The sequence below is a fragment of the Passer domesticus genome, chromosome 1 (assembly GCF_036417665.1).
Source record: "Passer domesticus isolate bPasDom1 chromosome 1, bPasDom1.hap1, whole genome shotgun sequence".
NCBI classification, from domain to species: Eukaryota; Metazoa; Chordata; class Aves; order Passeriformes; family Passeridae; genus Passer; species Passer domesticus.
The window spans coordinates 1512772-1528044 of record NC_087474.1 but is presented as its reverse complement, the minus strand read 5'-3'; the positions used below and the strand labels follow the sequence as shown (position 1 = coordinate 1528044).

The 15273-nt window shown below is 46.1% G+C and overlaps 1 long non-coding RNA gene across 1 annotated transcript; it reads right to left on the bottom strand.

Moving 5' to 3' along the window:
• Positions 1-466: 466 nt before the first annotated feature.
• On the bottom strand, positions 467-1250 carry LOC135286800 (uncharacterized). The gene is made up of 2 exons (XR_010350845.1): positions 813-1250; positions 467-683 (listed from the first exon to the last, which is right to left on the bottom strand). It is a non-coding gene; the product is annotated as an uncharacterized LOC135286800 (long non-coding RNA).
• Positions 1251-15273: the final 14023 nt, after the last annotated feature.

The following is a 15273-nucleotide window of genomic DNA, read 5'->3' as shown; positions in this document are numbered from 1 at the left end:
TCCTTCCCCCCTTCTCCTCCTCCTCTTCCTCCCTCTCTTTCTCTCTCCCCCTCTCCCTCTTTTTGTTGGCTGTCCTCTGAAATACATTTATATCCCTCATACATTCCCCTTTTCCTTGCCAGTTGGCCAGAGGGGCATCTGTTATCAGGAAAGCCCCTTCTTTTTTAAACAGGATGTAAAAGGGTGATTAAATCCTTTATTAACAGTTGCCACCAGAAAAGGGAAGAGGAAAGGGAAACGTTTTCTTTCAAGCTTCTATTTTCAACATTTAGAAGCAGTTAATAAATCATTAGTGTGTCGTTCAGAGGGCTGGTTGTAAAATGCGTCATGTTTTTAAATGTCAATACATTTTAAATTTAGAGAAGTATTTAATTAGCATATTGCAATGGCATTAAAGATCTGCAAGGAAATGTCTGCCTGTCTGTCTGTCCATCCTCAACCCATCAGGGAAGATACAGACAAGCAGTTTAATCACTCTCCTCTTTTATTTAGGGACTAAGTAGCTTTTCCTGTGTGATCCATCCCTTTTCTGGGCTATTTTTCCACTGCACACACCAATCCTGAATGCACTGAGGAGTGGCATTGTCTCGGGGATGGGAGGAAAAGCTGCTGGACACAGCATGGCTATGGAACTCAGCTTCCAGAGGAACTGGGTGTGGGGTGTGTGGAGCAGCCCAGCTCTCCTGGGGGATAGAAGCCCATGGTCACAGCTCCTTTTTTTGGGCAACAAAGTGCTGCCACCTTTCCAGGCTTTCTCAGGAATGGAGCAGAACCAGGAAAAGAGGGAAAAGATTAAATTATCAAAACAAAACCTCTCCATTCCGAGAATTCAGCACCAGGGTTGGGGTGACAAAGCATGATGCCAGATCTTCTCCTGGTGTAAAGCTGATGGCATCAGAGTTAAGCTGGACTTAAACTGGATGAGCCCATGACCCTCTGAGTTATGGCATTGATAGAAAGCCCAGTATCAGGGGCTGGGGTGAAAATTAAGGGACAGAAGGGTATTCCTGTTCCATTGTGGGACATCCTTCTAATCAGGATATTCTCCCTCAGCTTTGCTCTGCTCTAACCTCCTGACAACAGACCTAGGTCACCTCGGTGAGTGGGGGAGGTTTGGGGCCACTGCTGTGTGTTTGGGGCTGGGAGGGATTGGGTGTCCTGTGTCACAGACTGGACAGCATCACAAACGGGACAGTGTCACAGATTGGACAGCATCACAAACTGGACAGTGTCACAGACTGGACAGTGTTACAAACCCGTGTCACAAACTGGAGAGCGTCACAAATTGGACAGTGTCACAAACCTGTGTCACAAACTGGACAGTGTCACAAACCCATGTCACAAACTCAGGTCACAGACTGGACAGTGTCACAAACCCGTGTCACAAACTGGAGAGCGTCACAAACTGGACAGTGTCACAAATTGGACAGCATCACAAACCTGTGTCACAAACTGGACAACGTCACAAATCCATGTCACAAACTGGACAATGTCACAAACTGGACAATGTCACAAACCCATGTCAAAAACTGGACAGTCACAAACTGTTGCAAACAGACCTTCTGTCCTTCTGTCCCCAGCAGCTGAACAAGGGGGACAGCTCCTGTGTTTTCCCTGTCACAAATGGAGGGTCCCATCCAAGCCAGCCTCGCCAGTTGGCTTTCAGACAGGGGAAGCTTATTCATGTTTTTAGAGCTCAGCCAAGTTCAGTAAGGAAGCCTGAGATGTTCTAAACTGGGGGAAAGGCTCAGGGACCCAGGGAGGTGCCAGCTGGGTGGAGGGAGGCGTTGCATTTTCTGGAGCTGAGTCTCTTCTGTGTGCGCTCCTAGGGATAGAGCTGTCTCCGTACCCCTGGCATAATGCTGGCTTGGGAGGGGACTTTTTGTGGTTCTCCTGGCACTTGTTGAGAGGACAAGTCCACCCCTGCTTGCTTGAATCACCTACAGTGGAGGGAGATGAAGGAAGGATGAGCTGCAGCACCCTGCTGGTGCTGAGGGATCTCAGCAGTGAGTCAGCCCAGTGTAGGTGGTGTTACACTGCAGCCCAAGACACTGACATGTCTGTGATGAGCCAGACACAGAGAAGATGGTGATTATCTTCCTCTGGACAAGGTGTTTGCTCCCCATCCCACCTCAGGATGTTTCCTCTTCAGTCTGCTCCGAGGAAGGAGAGAGCATCATCGTGCTTTCTGTCTGAGGTCATGGGGGAATGTCCCAGAAAAACACTTGAACCACCTTTGTGTAATGTTGCTCCTGGCCCTTTTCAAGTGTAAAAACATCCTCGGATCTTTCAGAGCAGGTGATAAGAAGATCTTCTTCTAAGAAATCCTACCCTAGAGATCCCTCAGACATTAGCTCATGGCCTCACACGCCTTTTCCTCGTTAGTCAAACCTCACCACCTTACTCTGCTGTCCTGGATCCTTCTCCACCCATTCAGGAATGTCACCTATCCCTCACTGAACACAACACCACATCCTGAGGAGAGAAAGCTCAGCATTATCCATTGGGCCCTCCATGACTTTAATGCTGTGATTCCCACACCTGACCCCACAGCCACTCCCCAGCACCCTTTGCTGGACACCTGGAAGGGGCTAAGCAGGGTTGACTGGGGGTGTTTGTTGGAGAAATATTGTATTTGCAGGGTGCCCTGTGGCAGGAAGGAATGATGAACCTGACTCCATGTTCTTGAAGGCTAATTCATTATTTTATGATACTATATTATATTAAAGAATACTAAACTAAACTATACTAAAGGATACAGACTGGATACTTACAGAAGGCTAAAAAGATAATAATGAATCTCATGACTCTGGAGTCCTAACACAGCTTGGCACTTGTTGGCCAAAGAGTGAAAACAACTCGCAGCAAAAACCAGTGAAACAGTCACCTGTGGGTAAACAATCTCCAACCACATTCCAAAGGAGCAAAACACAGGAGAAGCAAATGAGATAAAAATTGTTTTCCTTTTTCTCTGAGGCTTCTCAGCTTCCCAGGAGGAAAATCCTGAGCAATGGGATTTTTCCAAAGAATGTGAATGCCACAGAGAAAAACCTTCTCAAGGACATTTCTCATCCTGGTGACACTCAGCTTTCCTCATCACAAGCTTGGAGATCAGACAAGGAGAATCACAGGAATCCTCCTCAAGGTGCCCTGTCTCTGTGGTCATGTCTAACTGTCCTCTTTGGTCTGCTCTTGGAGATGAATTTTGCAGTTCAGGGGGATTTTGGTTGATCCATGAGAGTTCTTCTGGAGCTGTAGGATCTCACGGACCTGCCACAGCCCATGCTGAAGATGCTGTAACACAAGAGACAGTGTGTCCTAAACTTGGCTATAAGCCTGGATTAGAAATTAAAGGCAAATAAGGCAACCTAAGCTCTGGAACTGCATCAAAGGCACAGCCAGGCTAAATGGGAAGGATCCAATTTCACAGCTCAGTTTGTTAAACAGGTGGGTGGTGGCTGTCGGTGGTGCACACGTCCCTTTATTAACAATTTAAAAATGAAAGGTGCCTGCCTGGAGAGAGCTGGAGGATCAGAGGTTTTTTGGGCTGCCTTGCCACAGGTGAACCTTGCTCATGCAAGGTTCCTACTAAACCCAGCAGAGCTACTCAGGCACAAGGACCATCCTGGATAAACAGAATATAGTAACAAGGACAGTAATAAACCCTTGGCAGTCACAAATCTTCCTCTTTCTTTTTCATTTGTGGGTAGCTCATGAGTAAATAAGTAAATAATAAGAAATTATTAATCTGTTCATTCACAAAAATATGGTTCTTGTTTCGGATGGCTCCTGAATTTCCCTGGAATCAATTATACCCCAGGGTGTTCCCCTTGCACTGAGCCTCTGACTGCTTCCCCTGCTGATGTAGACTCTGGCTAAAGATGACAATTTGGCAAAGAGAATTTGCCAGATGATTTTTTTCTTTGGCTACAAGTCTTAATGTCACCATTATTAGACAGTCATTAAAGGATAGTCATTAAATGCTATCATTAAAACTGATAGCATTTTTAAATCTCTTTGAAATGTAAAAAAGGCTTTAAGTAACCTTAGAAAAGTTTAATAGCTTCATTCCAAGACTCACTGGACAAGAATTGTTCACTGGACAAGAATTATTAAAGGTGTCTCCCCTACCTATATCGGCATCAGGATGAACAAATCCGATTTTCATTTATTTTTGTGCATAACTTTGTTTGCCTGTTGAATTATTCCTACTTTTTGCCTGATTTTTTTCTTGCTTATGGCACTTTCTGATTCAACTGCAGACCTTTTATATATCTGGACTTTTTCTTGAGTTTACATTCTCAGCCATGTGATAAATGAGCTGAAAGGAAATGGAACCTCTTCCCTGGATTTTTAGCACTCAGAACCAGGTTGGAGAAACATCCCCGTGAGGAATCAAAACTCAGAAAAGAAGTTGAATGGATCCAGCATGAATTATTTCTAAGGTGTCACGATGTTTAAACAGAGCTGGTGATTTTGGCAGAGAAATGCCTGGAGAAGTTGTTGGGCTGCTTGGCAAGGGCAGCGCTACACGAAACGGCGCTGTAAACAAAAGGAGGTAATTAAAATACATTTGCCAGAAAAGAGCCCAGATTTCCCATGCAACATGGAATACTCGAGGCAGCAGAGCTTTTCCTTTCTGTGCTCCCCTCAGCTCCTTGGTTTTGTCACCTCTCAGTCAGAGGCAAGCAGGACAATAGGGATTCTTTGAGAAATTCTCTACAGGGGACACGACGCCGAGGTCTGTGGTGCCAGTTTTACATCTCCTTAGGACTTGTCTTCATGGCAAATGTGACCAGAATAGCTATTTTGGAATTAGCTTTCTGTGGTGTCACTATTCCAGAGGAAAGAGATTTTATTCCAGATGAATTACCCCTCTGAGGAAAGCGCTTGCTGTTTTGCAACTAAAACACGTCATGGGTAGAACAGCACAGGGCAACGTGCAGAGATATCTGACACAAAGAGGGTCAGATGTGATAAGGCCACATTAATACTGTGGTCAGGTCATGGTCTTTCCTGCAGCATCATGTGCGAAAAATAGAGTATTCTTCCTTAAAATGTATTTTACTAAAATACCTTGTCCAGCAGGGGCTGCCCACCTTGTCTCTCTCACCAGATAATGGGGTGAGAGGCTCCTCCACAAGGATCTTAGCTGTTTCAGGTATCTTTGGGTGGAAGAATTGCCTTGTATAATAAGTTTTACCCCTCTTTGATTAGAAAGGGAGCCAAAATTCAGAGCTTAATCTAGAACTGCGAGAGTGGTGATGAAACAAATCCTCCTGCAGGTGACCTCTCTTCTCAGACGGGAGGTGGGACTCACCCTGCCAGCTCAGATCAGGTACAGGTTGAGTTCTCAGGGTGAGAACCCCTCAGACAAAAGCTGTTGCAGTCCCTGAGATAAACATTTAAGATGCCAGAGGGTCACCTGTGGACAAAATCTGTGCACCTGAGTTCAGTGGTGTACCTGGGCTTCTCAGAAATTGCCACCTTCTCATGAGTTCCCCCACACCGTTGCCTCTTGCCAAGCATTGTCTTTTGTGTGGCTCGGTTCCCTCCATGAGCATGTTCTGCCCTGGATTTAAAATGCTTTTAAGCCTTTTGGATCTACAGGGAAACTGGCCCCCACTGCTTGGCACTGACCTGCCTGCAGAAATATCCATCCTGTCCATGGTGGAGGTGCTGATTTTGGATTTTTAACTGTGTATGGCCCATGGGGAATGATAAAAACAAACAGCACATGTTCAGGCAGCACCTCTGAGCCACAGGGTCTCCATATCTACTGCCCCAGAGGAGAGATGTCTGCATGGGTTCATGGAAAATAAATAATCTTAGCTTTTTTTGGGGGGGGAAAGTGTGAGGATGTTCCCTCCAGTCAAGTATTATTAGGGAAATTGGTCCAGCCCCTGATCTTGTACTGAAAGATGCTCCAAAAATGCAGGGGAAAAAAATCAAACCTGCAATGGATTAAGGCCACTCAAGAATTTGTGGAGAGGGGAAATATCTTTTATTGGGTCATCTGATATGACCAGAACAGAGAAATGTGCTTCTGGCTACACAAGATCTTCTTCTCATCTAGATTAGCAAAAATTAGGAGAGATCAGACAAACGAAGTCGTTAGATTAGATTGTGCCCTGTGGTGGTGAAGGGTTTGCAGCCTCCCATCTGTGACGTAGGCTGAGTCTTATCTCATCAAGTTATGCTCAGAATGAACCTCAGGGGCCTTTTCCTGCTGCAATCATTTGTACAATCCCTAAGGATATGGATGGATGGCTCTGGAGAGCACGGGCTGCAAGTCCAGTGTGTTGCAAGACCCAATATGTTGATCAAATATTGGCAAAAAGCATTTTACAAGGGTTGGGCTGGCCCTTGGAATGGGGGGATTCAATCCCTGTGGTGCAAGTGCAACACTGGGTGAATTATTTGCTGTGGGACTCATTTCACACTGTTTACCAAAATTTTATGTGTAATCCAAGGTAGTATTTCACTTTCTGCAATTAATTAGAGAGGTCTGATTGTCTGGAAAGGGATTTACCCCATCCATGTTGGGGGTAGAGCAAGACTGTAATTCCTGGTGTGGCACCTCAGCCTCACTTCAGCAGCTTTTGCAGAATGAGACATCTCCAGCTGCCTCTCCAGAAGGCAGAAAGAGACTAAAATCCTCAACTTTAGGAGACCAAAACCAAGTGAAACATATAATATCCTCATTTCTTTGTGCTTCTGCTCCTCACTTGTAAAATAAAGGTGAGCAGCCTCTGCTCCATCACAGAGAAGATGTGGATAGACATATGTTAAAGAACCTGAGGTGAGTGCTGTGGTCACACAGCTGAGGCTGTGGCTGTCCATCCCTGGAAGTGCCCCAGAGCAGGCTGGACAGGGCCTGGAGCAACCTGGGTTAGTGGAAACTGTCCCTGACCATGATTTGTTATCAAAAGGAATAGTGGTGGGAAGGAATGGAGGTTTGTTGTCACTGGTGGGTGGTTGATGCCAAAATTGACCGCGGAAATGTTGATCTAAAAACCTTGTCCAACATAAAGGAGCAAAGAGCCTCTGTCTCTATGGAAGCACCTTTGGTGATGGGCACTTTACAGCCTACAACAGCCACTGAAAATCCAGGTATCTCAGCAAATCCCAGAAAAAAAAAAAATAGGGATAATGGAACTGCACTTCAGATCTTGGTGTGCCAGAAACAATGGGAAAACAACACAATGTGGGGCAACAGTGCAGAACAAAGCTCATTTGGGTCACTTTTTCTTCCCTATTTTTTCATCCTCTCAGAGGAAAATTCCAGGTCAAGTCCCTGTGCTGGTGACTCTTTGGGTTTAGAGTCTGGAGGGATTTACAACCAGCAAAGATGTGTCTGGGTGGAGACATCAATGCCCTGGCTCTAACACCTGAAGTTCTTGAGAAGGTTTCATGTCATGAAAGTGGTGAATTTGGAGGAATTATTGAGAGTGCCTCTGCAGGATTAAATTCCAGATCCTGGTTTTAGTGCTGCTCTTCTCCTCAGCCAGATTTTGTCTTGGAGGACTGCAGGGATGAACCAACCCTCTGCCCCACTTGGACCTCTGCTGCCAAGTGCAGAAGGGCTTCTTTTGATGCCTAGTGGGTGAAAAACCTTCCTTTTTTCCCAATATTTTATTTAGAAAAGGCCAAATCAAGATGGGATTGACCATCACCCTTTGGATGTCCTCTGAGCTGAAATGAGAGAGGACTGGGATGAGACATAACAGGCTGTTGACAGTACAATCCAACATTTGAGGCAACAAGAAGAGATCCATTGTCTCAACAGACACATTTTGGTACATTTTTTGCCCCAAAGAACAGATGGAAGGTTTGCTATGGAAGAGGGAGATGTGGCAGCACATGATGGTGCTTCAGGTGAACTCAGTGGTGTCACATCTCTTAAGGGACATCTTGAGACATCCCCCTTCCAAAAACACCTCCCCAAACACACATTTCCTGCAATTTGCTTGCAGGAAATCATTCAGCCACCAGATGTCTCTCCGTGCTGCCCTGGTGAACAAGGAGGGCAAAAATGGAAGTCAAGTCATATGGAAAAAATGCTTATTTATAGCTTTGCACTCTTGTCTTCGCTAAACCAGATGCTTGGAATTGGTTTTTCACCGCCTCGGTGGGTACTCTGCTCCAAGGGTGGGTTTTGAGGCATCTCCATGGGTTGAGGAGGCTGGAATAAATTGTCTCTGGAGCTCTTTTGGCCCATGGCGGCACTGCTGAAAGATTGGTGCTAATGAGGTCAATTTGGAAGGCAGAGGAGAATTAAGGAAGAGATGTCCTTTAATGAAGGGATTTCAAAGTGAGGAGTGTCCCAGATGGAGTGGAGTCCCCAAAGAATATCCAACCATGAATTTAGAGGATGGAGAACACACCAAGAGAAGATTCAGTTCCAGTCTCCACTGTTTCTCCAAACTGCTGACTTCCAAGCTTTTCACCCTTCAGATATCCAAGATTCAAACTATCCAAAGTCTGAGGCAACTTTTACTTTCTATTTGTATTGAGAAGTTTAAAGACCACTGTGTGATCTGGACACTTCAGAACATTCCCAACAAATGGGGAGTTTCATACAGAATTGCACATTCCTGAAACTAAGAGGTCATGGACCTGGAATAAGTGCAAGTTCCTCTGTCCTCACAAATAATTTCCCAGTGGGAATGATCATTTAATTCTGCTTGGTGGTCAGTCTGCAGCAGGTTAGGAATGAAATGTCCCAAATTTCCTCGCCTTTCCCATGGAAAATCCATATTTTTCTTTAAAAACAGCAGTATGAACTGAGTTTGTAGAGCTTGTGGACTTACAGACCCTTAAATTTACTCTTCAAAATCACCCCCAGCTTGGATTTACAGCCAGCTCCTGAATCCAACAGAAAAATCCAACAGAAATCCTTGTGCAAGTGAAAGATGACAGCTCTGATGACTTTGGATCTGGAGGAGGAGCCCACCCTCCACCACTGGCACACTGGGAAAGATTTAGCAAGGTGAGGCTGGGTTTGAACACCTCCAAGGTCTGAATCTTCCTTGCAGCCACAGAGTTGAAATCCTGCTGACTCAACTCAAAGCTTTTGTGCTTCTTCAGCAGCTGTTCAGATTAATGCCATTAAGGATTTATTATTTCATGGTCTGGGCAAACATTGAGGGCATTTTTTGGTCAAGAATGGGATTTGTTTTGGTGTCTTCAGCTACAAGTTTCTCCCTAGTTAGAAGTGGCCTTTACTCTTCAGGTCCTGTGATTATCAAAAGGTTTTCATTCTTATGGAAAGGTTTGTAGACTTCTCAGGAAGAGCTGTTTTTGGGTCAGGAGCTGACATGTTCAAGGGAAATTTTGATACCAAAATTTATTTAACCCACATAAAACACTTCTGAAACATATGTACATTTTCTTTGGTGTTTTATCCCTTTTTTTGGATACTTTTTCCAAGTTCCACTTCACAATTGAGAATCCTGCAAATCTGAGGTGAGGCATGCAATTTTGGGAAGGTTTCATCAGCCCTAATTTACACCTCTAAAAGTGAGATGCCCAGGTCCAAGTTAGTCAGCCCAGGCTTGTTTTGTGGTCAAGGGAGAGGAGAGTCACCCCGAGGGGAAGATTCATCTCTTAAAACAGACACCCAGGGTTGGTCATGCAAATCACTTGGAGCTGGACATATCCCGCTCTCTCCTTGGCTGTACAGATTTTCAGGTTTTTAATATTTTTAAAGTCAGGTGGAATGACCACTGTCTTAATTTTTTTCAGTCAGACTGGGAGAAGAAATCACCTTTTTTCTAAAAGTCATTCCACCCTGAAGAGTTGAAGGAACAGTAGTCTCTCATGGATCTGTTTCATGGACATTTATGTCCATGGATTTATGATCATGGATCAGGCTGTGTAGGTCTCATCTCCTGTTTCTGACACATGCCAAGTGTAGGGGAAGAGCAGGAGAAGAGGACAAACCCAGGGTGACAATTCCACTCAACTCCCAGCAACCCCCAGCTGGGATTTCCCATGGAAGACTTGAGTCTTTCAGTATAAAAACTCCTCACGTGTCTTTCTTTGGTGAACTCTGCCCAGTTGCTTCTTAAATCCACACAAATTTAAATACCTACAGCTCCCTGTGGCAGAGATTTCTACCATCAAACCTCATGAGCAGAAAACCTCCTCTCTGTTGTTCTCACCCTAATTACAGTGGATGTCTCCTGGGTGTAATATTATGAGAAATTGTGGGTATTTGATCCACACTCACCTCTCAGCACTATTGTGTCCCAAAGCCTGGCTGCCCCAAGGATTTCTTTGGTGGATTATGCCAGCTTGCACCACGTAACCTGTGCTTACAGAGCAGTTCCCACCTTCTTCATGCCAGCAAGCTCTAACCACCTGCTTGATGAGCTAGCAGAACGTTAAGTTTTTTATTGGCTTGTACTAATTGCAAGCCACAAGGGAAAAAAAGTAATTTCCTTGACATTACAGGTTTGATAAATGATGGTGAAAGGTGGACCTGCCTTTTCTCTAGTTAACCATTGTGCTGTTAATAATATGATGTTTTTCTGCATGTAGATGATTTGCAAGGCATCTGCTTGACAAGCAGAGCTGTGTGACCTCCTTGGGTACAGCTGTTTTTACAGACAAATGGCTCAGGCAGCCCACGGCAATGGTTGAGAGCTGGTTTTATTTATCAGCATCACTGTGGATGGAAACAGAGATAGCCAAAACCAGATCTCTGGGCCTGGAAGATCTTTAGGACAGGGTCCACCTCCCTGTGCTGTGTTTGGGCATCACCCAGCACACAAGGGATGGTCTTGGGATGGTGATGAGCCCAGAGGCACCACCACAAAACAAGGATTATCATTGTGATTGAGGCCATGATAGAAACAATGACACCTGGATCTCATTGTGCTCCCCAGCTATCAAAACGTCCTAATTAAAGGGGAGGGAAACTAATCCATCCGAGTTGCACAGCCAGTCCTTTGGTCACATTTTATTCTGTGTTTGGAGTGTCTGCTGCCTTTTAATGAGTAACCTTCCCCCAGCAGGAACAACATCTGCTGCTAAGGCAAGGTGTGCCCAGCAGCCCCTGCCAGCCTGAAACAACAGCTGGGAGCTGGGGAACTTATTTAGAGCTCTTGAGGACCACTCAATTATCATTCATTAACAAGCCTAAAGGTTAGCTCCTTGCCAGCCCTCAGCGTGCCAAACTCCTCCTGTGTGACTGTGGTGCTTGGAGGGTGGTGTTCCCACTCCATGGCTGGACCAGGAACAAGTTTCCTTATTGATTTAGCTGTTCAATATCAGCCAAAGTCCTTCCCTGACCCACTTCAGGACTATTTACTTGTCCTGCCCTCTCCACTTCATCGAGACACCGCGTTGTCCCAATGGACACTGAGGAAAGCACAACAGAGAGAAATCCTCTGCAAAGACCTGGCACAGCAGAGAGAAATCCCCTGCAAAGACCTGGCACAGCAATGTGGAAGGTGAAACCATCTGTAGGTCCTTGAAGGGGCTGTGTCTCATCACATTCTGCACTCACAGTGACAATTCTTTGTCGAAAAACTCCCCCATTGTCATCCTGATTAAACAAAGTCTCCCACGTGGTCCCTTCTGTGACACTGGGTCTGAAAAATAAGTAGGACCCAAGTTGCTTCTTTATTTTTGATAGCCCCTGGAATCTGGGTGTGTTTCCTGTGAAGGAGCAGCTTGAGGAACAGAAATTCCAGAGGAAGCATTTGTCCTCTGGAAAGCAGCAGTTTGTTGAAACTGGAATTCCAGCCGGGTTGCTCAAGACCAGGCTGGAGTTATCAGTCCCTGGTGACTCAGCCAGGGCTTCAAGTCTTTGTCTGACAGGGAGGGGAGGCTTGGACCTGGATTTCCATATGCTGCCATAAAGACCTTGACATTCCCAGGATGAAAGACACTTCCTGCACAAACCAGCTGCATTGATTAGGACAGAACAAACAGGTTCAAAGCTCTCCCCGGATTCCTGCATGAAAGAAATTCTCACTGTAGTCAGGCTGGCACTTCTTCACTACCACCACTCTTTCCCACACACAGAATTGAGAATTATCTCACATATTCCAGGAAAAAAAAAAATACAGAGCAAGTGGATTTCTGAGAGCTCAAGAGCTTAGTGAGATGTGGTCAACACAGCCTTGCTGTGCCTCCTGTCTGACAAAAGCATGGATGAAATTTAGGGTGTTGGGATGCTCCTGAACCAGGAAGAATAGCACAAGGATTCAGAGGGTCAGGTCCAGACCACTGATCTGTTTTAAATCACCATTAAAGTGACTTAACCTTGCTGCCCTTGCACGAAACCAACTTGAAGAGGAACTGAGCTGACCTCACCTTAACACCACCACCAAGTTCATTAGTGAACACTTCACCTGTTGACACTCGCAGGCAAATCCCAGACCGGATTGTAGCCCTGTGGAATGCAAATCTGGCTGCGTGCCTCCAAATGACTGCATGGTGGGGGGAAAAAACCCTTCCACACCTGCAAATAAAAGACATCAGTAAGCAAATTCCAAAGCCAGGCTGGGTAGCAGTGAGATGGCAAAGCTCTCAGATTTTATTGGGTCACAGTGTGTTTCTTTATGGCCTGGTGAGCTGCTGGTCAGGAGCTGCTTTCAGCTGGATTTCGCAGCTTCAAAGGATGGTGGATTGGACTGATTGCTCAAGCGGGATTCAACTTGCAGATTAAGACATCCTAATTTGGGTGGCAGGATGCAAAGTGATGCCTGCATGTGCTCAAAGGCTCTGAGCTCCTGTTACAGCCAGTGGGGATGGGATTTTCCACGTGCCTGACTGAACACAGGTGTCCTGGCCCATCTGTGGTATCTCAGTAATTCCTCTGGGTATCCCCCTGCCAATCCAGAAGGACACGGACCTCCCAGAGGGTCTGTATGTGCCAAATCCATGTGACATCCAGATTTCCAAAGGGGTACAGGCAGCACTCAGCCCTTATGGTGAAATTAATCCCTCAACTCATTGTGAACAATAACAGGAACTTGAAAGTCAGACCTCAAGTTCAGGCAAATTGGGCTCAGTCACTTGGCTGAAGTGTCCAATGCCTGGTGACATATCCTGAGGGATCTGAGACATCTCCCTGGAGCTCCCAGACATGACACAGACCCGTGGTTCTCCTGGAACAGCTCCCAGAGGACAGGCAGAGCCTGGAGGGCCCCCCGTGCCTGTGTGTGGTTCTGTGGGCACCTTCACTGGGGTGAGTGAATCCACGAGCTGAGCCCCACTCCCTGCAGTCCATGAAGCCTGTGGGGCAAGGCTGTGACTTCATGGAGGCTTTGGGTGCCTTGCTCATGATACCTTTTGAAGGCTGACCTAGGACAGAGATCAGATAGAGCTAAAGAATAAAGCAGGGATTTATTCAAAGGATCTCCTCCATGGATCCACCTTGGGCAGCACCAGAGCCCAGCCAGGGCTGCACCCAAGATGAACCCAAATGGTCCCAAAATGCACGAGCGCTGCCGGGGTCTCTCCCTGGGCTCAGCTCTGCTCCATGTGCACATTGCAGTTCATTGTCCAATCCCAGCTGCAGCCCCTGCCGTCCCATCCTGCTTGTTTTTCTCTCTGCAGCCCACGGGGTTTGTGCTCTTGGGCTGAGATTTGGATCATTTGTCCTTGGTGCCCAGCTGGAGCAGGAATTGTTTTGTCTCCCTGCTCTGTGCAGAGAGCTCACCATGCCCTGATGTGAAGCCCAGACCCACACACTAAAGCAGCACAGAATCTGAAAAATATAAAAGCTAAACCTGAGGAGGCACCACTCACATTGGGGGTGGTGGGTTTCTACCAGACTGATGCAAAAAACCTCAGGTACAGAACAATCTGCATGGTTCTTATGCAACTGGAACATCCCAGGCTGGTTTGAGGCCCTGTTTGTACAGGATTGGGAAGCCTGTGCCAGAAAAACAGTCAGGAGAGGAGATGAAATGCTACCACAAATGTGAACCTGGCCATGGTTTGCTGAGGAGTAGCTCAGTCAGTGCTGAGGTGAAAGACTGAGAAATTTGAGGCTGTTCAGCCTGGAGGGGAGAAGGTCACAGCACCTTCCAGGATCTGAAGCAGCTGCAAGAAACTCTTGGACTCTTCCTCAGGAACTGTAGTGACAGGAGAATGGAAAGCGTCTTCACACTTGAGGTGGGGGAGTTTAAGTGAGATACAGCAGAAATTCTCTCCTGTGAGGGTGGTGAGGCCCTGGCACAGGGTGCCCAGAGAAGCTGTGGCTGCCCCTGGATCCCTGGAAGTGTCCAACACCAGGCTGGATGGGGCTTGGAGCAGCCTGGGATGGTGGAAGGTGTCCCTGCCATGGCAAGGGGTTGGAATGAGATGAACTTCAAGGTCCCCTCCAACCCAAACCAGTCTAATTCTAATTCTAATTCTAATATGATTTTTATTTTTTTTTGCTGGTGGCCAAGTTTCACTAAGTTCAGAGCAGTGTTTCTCAAAGGAACATGGAGCTCTCAACTCTTGTCAATACCTGGTACCTCTCTGCAGCACACCAGTCCTTAAATGATGCCTGGGGATGAGGTTTGACTCTTGGCTCTGGTGTCAAATATCTCCCACTTGGCTGTGGAGCAGTTTTAGGTGACTTCTGTGACCTAGGTTGTCTTGAGCAAAGTCCACTGCCATGGCTAAATGTGGCCATAGTTTGTGCTGCCTTCCCGTGGGGCAACAACTCTTCTACAAAAACAAAAGGAAACTTCAAGAGTTTCCCTAATAATGAAAAGTCCAGGTCATGAGGCAGCAATAAGTTAAAAATACCTTGTTTTCTTTCATTCCTAAAAGGGTCTGGAGGGGCTAAAAGCATGAGCAAGCTGACAGTAACTGAGATGTCCACCCGTGTCTTAGTTTTACCTATTTAGGTTTAAAAAAAAAAAAAAGGAGGGAAAAAAAGACTCTTGCTCAAACCTGGCGAAGCAGGCAACACAGCTTAACAAATAGGCTTATCTCAAGGGCTCTTTAATAAGAATGTTTATCATTTATTTCTGGAAAATATGCTGAGCCCGGAATGCTGAAAGCTCTCTGTGGTGTTTGACCTGTGTCGTTCAAAGCCAGGCATGGAGGGTGTTTTTGGGAGGGGGATATTTTGTCTGGGGTGTCCCAGTGTGCTGCCCACCTCCCTTCCCAGGGAAAAGCTGTTTTGCATTTATAGATGTGTTCATTTAGAGCTTCTGTAAGAAAATGGATTTCTCCAGAAGGTGATTTATACCAGCTCAGGAATTTAAATAATTGGGATAAAACTCTGGATGTGCTTAAATCCCTCTGCCAGTTATA